Raw genomic sequence first — 12,068 nt, 5'->3', positions numbered from 1 at the left:
CCAAATGCTTGATTAGACAAACACGATATAAGAGAAAATAGTATATGACACAAAGCCTTAAGTGTAAAGTTGACAAAATGCACCTCCAAAGAAACCAACCTCTCCCAACTCATGTTATGATTTATTGAACTCGATTTCACCTATTGCAATGTAAACTGACAAAATAATTACCCACCAATTAGATTTGCATGTTGAATTAGGGCACAAGCCATTTGACATTACATGATGTCCACGAAAGAAAAGTTTTCATCGTCGTGTTGTCGTTCTCGTAAGTGATGTGACCTGACCAACATGCATTATGATCAAATGTCCCAAGTCTATAAATAGAAAATGAATAAAGAAAAGATATTCAATTCTCGCTCTTTTAAAATCACAATTCTATTGCGTTGTTAGAGTGTTTTTGGTTGGGACCACTGTGAGTTCAAGAATCTTAATGTTACATCAAAAGAAAGGAGGTAAAATTCTTTAATCTTTCTTTAGAAATCTCTTTGTTTTCAAGTTTTTCAACTTCTACGCTACACTTTTTTAAAACCCGTTTGATATTGTCACCATTCCATCTTCTTTGATATATATATATATATATATTGGTAAGTATCTTCTTCAATATCGACTTCAAGCTTTCAGAAAAAAACACTCAAATTTTCTTCCCAAAATTTCTATGTTGTCCATGAGGATTGAAGTTTGAAGAAGAGAATCTTAGATTGAAGACAAGGAAAAGCAAAGACCAACAAACAAAGGTTTTTTAAGAAGTTAAAGATGAGGGCATTTACATTAGTCTTTCAACAAAGACCACAATCAAGGGTGTATGTTATCAATTTGAAAACATGCAAGGATATCTCTAATATTCGACAAAACCCAAAGTGAAAACAAGTTTCTATTGCCCTTTTTTTGTCCTAAAAGGATCTTGACAAAGGAGGTTAAGAGGCACATATCTCATGAGGGCCAGTTAGGGGGTTCACTAGAGTCGGTAAAGGTCACAATCTACTTGTGATCCAATGGGTTCCGAGGGAACGCCATGTGTCAACCTGGGATTGGTGGTTTGTTAGTCGTTGGCAAGGGTCTGTAATACTTAATTTTTTTTTATTTTAACTTTTTTTTGTCCATTTGTTAATGGCTAGACCATTCACATGGGTTATGGGTGCTTTATAGATGAAATATTAGCTATGCCCCTATATTAATGCGGCAAAAATCATTATTTCTTTGGCCATCTTAAATTTACTATTATAATTAGAAAAGATGAATTAGACCGTCGGCGACGACACTAAAGTTTTCTTCCAAAATATATATTAACAATTCATGCAAATTTACTGATTAAGACTGACCTAGAAATTTTCATATTGGGACGGGCTATGTGACTCATGAGAAAATACATGATCTCAACCATGAAAACATGTAATCCAATGGTTGGAATTTATATGTATTTAGGTTACACAAATCTCAAGGATAAATTTTATGTTTAAACGATTGGGATGATGTATCTTTTTTATGAGTCAATGGATTCCAACCCTTTCATATTTGTATTATGATATATTATATATTGTAAATAAAATTAAAATTAAAAGTTACCAAGCCTAAGCATTAAATGGGCCTAACACCTAGCTCGAGCCCAATCCTAAATACGAATCAGACCTAATCCATCCCAATAACTAAGTTAGGGCTGTTAATGGATTAGACCACCTTATTAACAGCCCTAACTGAGAGATGCAAATACAAAATAAATAAATAAATTGTAAGTTTTGATGATGATGATGATGTTATAATACATGGTGTCTTTAGTACCTTTATTTTATATAGAATAATGCTCAAGTGACCTCAAGATTGTACCTCATATCGCACATCCTAACATGAAAGTGTGTAGGAACCATAGGTATCTTTTGACTTATATCTCGATGAAAAGAATCTATGGTTCCTACAAACTTGAGGTCACTATTGCGCGACTCTTTTATATATATATATATACAAACTCTGTGGGAGGTAGGGTGAGAGCCTAATTTGTAATTCTATTAAAGATGCTTCATCAAGGTTATTGTCTCTAAGTCAATCTTTCTGTGTGTGTGTGTGTGTGTGTGTGTGTGTGTGTGTGTGTGTGTGGTAGAGGGGGGTGTGGAAATAGAAAATTTCTTGAACTACTTTAGACATGAGTGACATAAAAGATTGAGGGCATTAAGATTGCAGATTCTAATTAAGGGGTAATGTGGACCTTCATAGTAATTACCTATGGACACCATTGTTCCTACTCTCTTATGATGTCATGGACTACTCAAGTAAATGGTAAGTGATGCTCCCCACAATCGATTAATTTATTTTATTTAAATGAAATAAAACTATGGGTAATCGATTACCATTTTAAAATTAAATTAAAAAATGTTAAAAAGACGAGATGATCGAGTTGTTAGTCATGTCTTCGAGTTTTTTTTTTTTTTTTTTGGAAATGTGGCATGATTGTAATGGAGATGGACACTTTTAGTATCCATCAAGTTTGTCGCAAATCTAAGGTTCAATGTATCTCATATTGTCATTTACTTTAATGGCTTAGTGATCCAATAGAATCCCACATTTGAATCTTGCAGGATATCTAAAGATTGAAATATTAATAGAACATTGTAAACATGTTTTTGATTATCATATTCATTTGGATTTGGATGCGTTGACTCATGAAAAAGATACAAAATCCAGACAATTAAAACATGAAATCCAACTGCTTATATTGTTTGGATACATGTTTTACCTCGACCATTGGATTTATTGTGTTTAAGGGTTGAGATTTCGTTTGTGTTTTTTTTTTTTTTGAATTTATAGAAGTTTATTAATGTTCAAATCTCTAATATTTAGAGTATAGTTTTTTCAAGCAAAAAAACATATGCAAGAATAACAAATCAAGAAAATACTTTCTAGAAGTTGGAGTTGTTAGATAATAATCTAAATTTATTTTCCGAGGACTTTAATGGATATCTTCGGTGGAAGGGATTAAAGTGAAAAGAATATATGAAGTATGACTTTCTGCAATTTGATTGCAATAATTTAAAGTAAAAAAATATGTAACGGTCAACTTAGGGACGGATTTACATTGGGGGTGGTGGGGACGCTTGCCCCACAATTTCTTTTGAAATCTATGAAAATACATGAGTTATTTGACAAATAACAATGATGGATAATAAAATCTGCTTCTATTGTCCTCACAAAAAAATTTCCTCTATTGGTTGTCCCCACAATTTTTTTTTTTTTTTACTCTTAGTTGCCTCCACGAAAGCAAAATCGTGGCTCCACCCCTGGGTCAAATCAAGACTAAAACTAAGGAAATATGTATTGGCGTCCAAGGACTCTAAAATAACTAAAATTAACACTAGTTTTAGACATGATGCTTTGTAATAAGGTATAATGTTACAAACGATATCACTTTTAATGTAAAAAACGGATGGCATGTGTACATGCAACAATTATCACTGGCAGGGATGCAAATCCTCTCTCTTCATTTTTTACAGAGCACGAATTTGCACTAATATCTTCTCCGCCTATTTTTTAGGGTATTCCGCTGTAACCAATTGTACTCTATAGGGTATTCTATAACCAATTGCATCGCGATAATGTCTTTGTGGCTCATCACTACTCGACTGTCGTTGTCAATTTATTTTTCAACACTTTCGATAACAAAAGATTTGTTTCTGAACAAAATTGAATAGACAAGTATGATTCGTTTAGACGAGCCCAAATATTTGAGAAGGTTTGATGATGATAATTTTTGTAAATGTTATTTGGCCTTTCAATTTAACAAATTCAAGGTCTAACATCTTCTAATAGTTTAATACCTTATCATAGAAATTTGGGGTATGTTGAGCAATGTTTTTCCTCCATTCATAAAATTTTTAATTCATTTTTTCTTTTTTTTGATAAGCAGATATCCTTGTAGACAGCGGACGAGGCCCATATCTGGCTTTGCCCAATCCGTATACCATGGTCTTATCCAAGGACTAGTCCCAGGGCAACTGCACCACCTACACATCACATGCACCAAATAAGTTAGGGTGCGCCCTCACGGGTGGCCCCTGAGGAATTAATGCTCATTATGAGTGTCGAACTCACGACCTATGGCCTTCCACCGCTTATTGGTTTGAAATTGCCATTGAAGTACCAATTTTTTTTTTAAAGAGACAGTTATCCAAATTCCCACATTTAAAATTTTCAGAAATTGACTCTTAGCTATCGATAGAAATTGAGGAATTAAGCTAGGGCTGTCAAGGGACAGGTTTGGGGTGGGCTAAGCTAAGGCCTAGTTTTGATGGGCTCAAGATCAAGGCCCTAATCCTCTTTTCTGTGATAGATTAACATAGCAGCAAGCCCAATTGGCAGCTCAGCCTCGCTTGAATCTTATGAATTGAGAATTATGGGCTCAAGATTAAGGGCGTAGCCTTCAGCAGCTCACACGATTTACAACCATATTTTTAGCTGTTCATAGGAATTGAAGGCCTCGAAAGCACCCCTTTGGACTCATGATTATATTTGGGCCTATGTTTATGACAGGGCCTAGGCCCATGAATCCATACCCAATACAATGAGCATATGACCACAAATAATTCATAGCATTTCTACAGTGTCCACGTGGATCACTTGTGGTCTCACACGTGTGCTTCGGACTTCTTACGTGACAAGATTTTGAGGTATGATAGTAAGGTTTCAACCTTCTCCTTTGCGTGTATGCCATTAATTGATTCCCAAATAAGTGAAATTTATTCAAACTGATTGATTTGCTGGAATTTTCAAAAAACAATCGAATCATTCAAAAATCAAACGAATGGGTTTGATTTTCAGAATTAATTGATATTGTCAAGGAATTAGGTTGTAATCTTCAATCTTTTTAATTTTGGTCAGATGTCTACCTAATCCTTGATTATCAATAATAATAAGAGTCGCGATAAATTAACTCAAAAAAAGTCACTCGAAATTTACTTGCTCACATGGCATGTGTACAAAATCATAGATCTTTTTCTTCGGAATACACAAGGAAAAACATGTATGGTTCTGTACACACATCCATATCCGTAAGTGAATTTCAAGTTTTTTTTTTTTTTACTCAGTTCATCAATAGTCTAAGGGTTTGTTTGTTATGGGTTTTTTCAGTGATTTTATGGGTTTTGAGTCGAAAAAGTCAGAAAAACACATTTGTTGGTAACAACTTCTACTCCACAAATTTTGTGAGAAGTTCAAAACTGTATTCTTGAAAAGTCTTGTTAAAACTACTTGCTAAGGTTACTTTTGCACGAGAGCCACTAACAAAAGTCAATACCAAAAAAATGAATGTCATTTTTCTTAACTCGTCAATTAAACAATAAAATCAATCAGACATTTCTCTATTACTTTTTCATTAGTTTCTATAACAAATAAGATTCTCCTGAAAACAACTTTCAAGAGTCTGAGCTCCTATTTCTCCTAAACATAAAATCCTGAAGTTAAAAATTAGAATTTGTAACAAACAAATCCTAATAGAGTTGTAATAAACTAATTCGAAAAAAATCACTCGAAACTCAATTGTTTATGTGGATGTGCGCATAATCATAGATTTTTTTTATTGGGATACATGAGGAAAAAAAAAAATCTATTGTTGTGCACATACATCCACGTCACTTAGTGAATTTTGAGTGATTTTTTTTTTTTAAACCTCGGAATTCCGATTTGTTTAGATCAACTTCAACTCGTTTGAGCTTTCATATTTCCTACCAAATTCCCCCGCGAGTCCGAAAGCTTCTCACATTCACAAGATGAACGTGTGGGGCCTGGATTTTCTTGTCCTCTAGAGTTAATTCGTTCAAATATCGGCACGTGGCAGTCATTGATTGAAATTTTTTGTTCCTTATTTCAGATATGGACACGATGTTAAACTGTAATATATTATCTTTTTGAAGGGGCCTTTTGCAATATAATATAATATAATGAGTGGATAAGATTTAAAAAAATATTACCGTTGATCTATATGCCAGCTCTGTATTCGAGGTCTGGGCCCACAAAAAGCGTTAAGATGACGCTTGTTCGAGAAAAAAACAAACAAATAACATTCACTACACGACAAAATCACTAAATTCTGCGGAACTGGAAAAACTAAGATAAGGAACTCCATATCAAAATTTCTGTACCGCTACGCGACAAAATCTTCGATCTATTGTCTATGAAGGTTGGGCCCACTTTTTTGATAGACCTTTACACCAAAAATCATGATCGAATTTTTTATGGATGAGTTTAACTATAGTTGATTTGAACATGAGCTTAAGTATTTAAATTAAGACAAAAAAAATATCACCAATCAAATTGATTTAAGATTGTGGGCCCATCAAAAGGTTGGTCAGATATCCATAAAATCTAGTAGGTTTAAAGATGGTGACACAAGGGCATTTCAGGCTACTAAAGATTATTCCCAAATATAGTGTGGATTGGATTGAAACTCAATAATGGAGGTCTTACTTATTTTATTTTTTAATTATTACCCTTATGTGGTATTTTTTTATTTGTCATATTTTGATGAAGACGTTTTTGAAATAATTCAAAGCAGACACCAATCACAAAAACTCAGGTGTCCCAGATTCTATCCTTTTTTTTCCTTATTATTATTTTTTCACTACTCTAGTTCTTAGTATTTTTTTTATAGTTTATTACTATTTTGATAAAGACACATTCACCTTAATACAAATGGATCGTAAACATCCAGGTGGCCCGAATTCTTCTATGGAATTTGTATCTTTTAAACTTCCTTCTTACGAAAAATAATATTCTAAAAAAAGGAAATCTTTCTGCTTATTTAGATAGTTTGGGATTGAGACTTTAAAAATCAACAAGATTCCAAAGAAGATCACATCATCCTGGAGTTGGGAAAGTGATCTTGAATCCTCTTGTCCTACACAAGGCCGGAGCTAGGATTTTTTTTATAGTACGGGCAAATGATAGATAATGGTAAAGTTGAAGAATTTGAAATTGAATATTTTTTTAGGAGAAAAAAAGCGAATGTTTTTTATTAGAGGTTGAATGAAAGGGTATTTTAGTTATTTTTAATTAGTCTATGAGAGAAAACCCAAGTCAATGGGACAATGTCATCTTCTAAAAAGGGGAGAGGGGGTGATAAAAATTGGAGGGAGTGGGGGCAAATGGGACATGCCATTAGTTGAAAATACAAAAGCAAAAAAAAAATAAAAAAATTTGAGTTGGGGCAATTGCCCCCATTGGCTCCTCACTAGCTCCACTCCTTGTCATACAATCCTTGAGATTATTCGAAGAGAAAATAATTCAGAGTTTAAACACCAACGGTGGCATTCACCACCAGAAATAACGACTGAATGATAGCATAACAAGAAAATATTTATTTCGATAATTTAAAATGGAGACATCACTATTGAAATGCTAACATGTGTCCATGTGAGCAAAAGAGCCTCTACAAACTCTTGCAAAACCAACGCATTATAATTTTCAGTTTGAGTGATATAGAAAAATCTGAATATGATACAATCATATAAGTTATGTTATAATAATAAGGATACATAATTTTTTTTTATAAGTAATATTTCCTTGGGACCACTGACAAGGGTGCTCCCTTACTTACCTGATGCGTGAGATGTAAGGGCATTGCATGCAGGGGTGGAGCTAGTAAGGAGTTGATGGGGGCAATTGTCCACACAGAACTTTGAGACACCAATTTTTTGTTGAAGGCATTGCTTCTTGACTGGGCCTTCTCATATATTAATTGGAAATGACCTAAATATCATTTTCTTAAACTTATAACTAAAAATCTCTGAATTTTTCCCTAAAACTATCATCTTCAAGTTTTTCAGCTATACAACTAACCATAGTTTACCCTCACTACAAGAAAATCCTGGCTCCGCTCCTGGTTGTATGTGCCCGGGAGAGGGATCCAAAAGCCTTGTCTCCAACCTTAACTCATCCGATCCCCCCAGTCGAATGTAAGTCCAGACACTCTCATTATCAAAAATATATATTTTATTTTATTTTATTAGAATTTAAATTGACTTAATTATCAAAGTATGATCATAGGATCAACAAAGTAAAAAAGATCAATGGGACTGAAGATCGAAAGGTGGAATTCACTATTGAATGAAACGAAATAAGATTAAATTTGGAAGAAAATTTGCACAACCCTTAATTTTATATAAAGAAAAGAATTCTCATCATAAGAAATATTTTATTTTAAATTCATTATGGGAAGCTTGTAGGCTCGTGAAAAAATCATAAAGATTGAGAAATGCCCTTTCATATGATAATATATAGGCATCATCTTCTTCTTTAAAGTCTCCGTTTTTAATGAGATTGACAATTCTCAATAATAAAGTAAAAGGAAAAGATGACGCCAAACATCATATATTATTGACCTTATCTTGCAACGTACATGTAGTTATAGATAGTAGAAGGACCCTCCAATTAATGCATCCCACGTGGGCAATCATCTACATACATTGAAGAACAAAAATAAAAAAAAAAACAATCTCAACAGATTTATTTATAGCTGTGATGATATGATGCTCCCCTCCACCCCCATCATAGAACCATACATCATTTGCATTGGGATACACAAGAAGAAAGATTTATGATTTTGTGTATCCCAAGACAAATGATCAATGATTTTATGATGAGGGAGTAGGGGGAATTTGTCAGAAGGGGACATCATATTATCACGACTCATTTACTTATGTTCTATGTTTGTCTTAAAAAAGAAAGTTATCTTTTGCTTCTATCCTTTATAGTCTCCAATATTTGACACCCTGTTAACCAATCACCCATGTGATACTAAGTGATTTTTAGGAACCAAAAGTTTTGAGGGTTAAGGATACTAAGTGGTTTTTTTTCCTCCGTATTTTAATTGATATTTGATGTTGTATCTCCTTGACCTCGGCCTCCAACCTTTAACCAAAAGCCCATAATTTTTTTCCCCACTGTTCCATCTCTAGAGTGAAACATTTATTCTTCAATTTAACCTCAAAATTCTGTCCTTATATCTTCAAACATTTTTAATTTTTCTACCTAATGAAATTTGATAGAAAAATTAAAAATTTGGAAATAAGGTCAAATAAATTAAAAAAATAAACTACTACGTTTAAGAACTTGAAGATGAAATTTTGGAAGAAAAAGAAAGCATGAACATGAGGGTACGTAAGCTATATTTTGTTACTCATGTGGAGAATCAAGGTAACAAGTATGTCATCAATTAAAAACAATATCTCAAATAAGGGAGTAGATCCTTTGTGGTCCATTTTTTCTGTAGCTCTTTGTAATTATTACCAATGGTTGAGGGTGTGCCACATATCAAGACCGTTTCATCCATTTATTTATTTATTTATTTTTATTTGTAATCCTATTTTTAATAAGTTCAATAATTCGATGCTGGTCGGATTTGAACCCAAGTCTCTAGTATCATCACCCAAAGACTTTACCAACTAAACTAGATGGCACCTGGATCTACATCCATTCATTTAAGTTTAGGAGTTTTATGACCATCCATTTTCATAAAACTTGTTTAGCGAAAAAAATGTATTTTTTCTTTATTTCAAATTTGATCTAAATCACGAGTGTAAGAGGGATAAGTTGTTATTTTTCTTCAATATGATATTACATGGATTGTAGAACAAGAGCTACAGAAAAATGTGCAATAAGGGATCCACTCCCCTCAAATATATATGATGTATATATATGAAAAATCATCCAAATATATAAGGTGATTTAGACATACCCTTCCGGGCTTTTATAAATATTTGGGATATTCACGTTTTTTATTTAATAAAATAGCCCTCTTAACTTTGTTCTATTATGAAAGACTAATGAAAATGACCTAAATACCTAAGTCTTCAACCTCCAGTAGAAAATCCTTGATTTTTCTTCCAAAAATCATCTCTTCAATCTCTGGGGTAATGTTTTTTTCCTCTCATCTTCAATCTTAAGATTTTTTATCTCCTTCAATAATCACACATCAAGAAAAAAGATAGGATTGAAGGGAGCAGAAGATGATAATTTTTAGATTAATGGAGGTGTGAGTTGGCTAAAGTTTGTGAACCTTGATATCTCAACCTAGGTTCAAAATCTACCTTTACCGATAATTTATCCAATAAGTGCAAGAGCTTGAATATCATATATTTTAAGTTGGGTTGAGGATAGTAGTAGAAGGTCATTTCCAATTATTATTCTAGTGTAGACCAAGGTCAAGGGATATATGTCACAATTTGAATATGGAAGGGGTATCTCAAATATTAATTAAGTAAAATAAGTGAGCTATTATTGCCACACCAATTCCTATATAAATCACCAAAGAATTGCACATATTTGGTGTGTTGTTATTAAAAATCAGTGTGGCGGTAGCAAGACTCTAGCACTATGTTTGAATTAAGAGAAGAGAAACTCATTAATGTTGTATTTGAATCGAGAGAAATGGAGAAAAGAAAAGAGAAAATAAATGAGTTTCTCTCCATTTATCTTGTTTGAATTGTTAAGTAGGGAGATAAGATAAAAATTTTGGAGAGAAGTCATTTTAAAAATATTTTATAGTTTCAATTCTACACTTAGATTTCTTTTAAGATATTTTAAAGTCCAAAGTTGTTCCAAGTTCTCCCTTGTAAATCCAAACATGATGGAAAAAGAGTAATTCATTAAGAGAAGAGAAACTCAATTTCTGTCCACCACGTTTGGATTGACAAGGGAGAATTTGAGACAACTTTGAAAATTTAAAATATCTTAAAAATGATTAAGGGGTAGAGTTGGAAGTATAAAATATTTTAAAAGGGTTTCTCAGCATTTCTCTCCACTTTTCGAGAGAAAGAAAATACACATTTTTTTTTTCTCTCCAATTATTCTCTCTTCTCTCCCCACTTAATAATCCAAACAAGAGAAATGGAGAGAAACTCATTTATTTTATTTTCCCTTCTCTTATTTTTGTTAACCTTCCCTCAATCCGAACACAACCTAAAATAAATAGGGGTAGATCAGAATATTAATTATTTTTAACTTATTAACTATCAAATTTAATTTGTAATGTCATTTGATTTTTTATATAAGGAAAGAATTTCCTTACTAATATAGTAAGATTTTAAGACTTACTAAGGATCATTTTGCTCAAATGAATTACTGTGTAAGCAATCCAACACCACAACCCCATATATATATATATGGGAAATGTTCAGCAACAAACATTTTGACAAACATTTTGGCAAAATATTTTTCAAAACATGGGTTAGAAGTTTTGGAATGAGCTGATTTTTGGTGAGGATGATCTTTACGGTGAGGAGATTATCGTCATAAAAAATCAGTTCATTCCAAAACTTCTAACCCCATCAAAAATGGTTTACAAAAAATAGACGGTCCACAATTTTTCAACTTGTAAACTGGGGCTAGAAGTTTTGGAATGGGTTGATTTTTGGTAAGGATGATCCTCACCAAAAATCAGTTCATTCCAAAACCTCTAACCCATGTTTTGAAAAATGTTTTGCCAAAATATTTGTCAAAATGTTTGTTGCTGAACGGGACCCTATATATATATATAAATATATATAAATCTTTTGAGTTTGATCCAAGGTTTTGAAAATGATCCACTACGGAATTTTTACTTAGCTTTCAAATTTAAAATTAAAATTTAACTATAAAAAATAAATGTTTTTAAATTTTTTTTATTTTTTGAATTTTGTTCTCTACTAATTTAGTAAGACTAGGCGGACTCTTTTAAATATTCAGTTTGAGTGATGGGGTATCATTTATGCTGAAAAAAAGAGAGATTTTCTCATGCAATTATTTAATTTTATTTGACGGATCCCGAAAGTAAAAAATAGTCAATTAGTTCTGATTCTGAGGTTTTTTTTTTTCTTTAAAGTTAAAAGGGAAATAATCATAAAGAACTAAAAAACCTGATGTTTCAGTAACAGTTTCTGAAAAGATGATGATAAAATGGCGCCAACTGGATAATATCCTTTTTTATTTTATTTTATTACAAAAGATGTTTTGGCATTCGCTTTTAAAACCGGGCCATCCTATTAATGATATAGGATGTGACACGTGGAGTTGTACTGATTATAACCGGTTGTCTAGTCGTCGGGTAA

The sequence above is a fragment of the Akebia trifoliata genome, chromosome 5 (assembly GCF_017979445.1).
Source record: "Akebia trifoliata isolate Shusen 1 chromosome 5, ASM1797944v1, whole genome shotgun sequence".
Lineage (NCBI taxonomy): Eukaryota > Viridiplantae > Streptophyta > Magnoliopsida > Ranunculales > Lardizabalaceae > Akebia > Akebia trifoliata.
The sequence above is the reverse complement of the archived record's forward strand: the minus strand, read 5'-3'. Positions refer to the sequence as shown.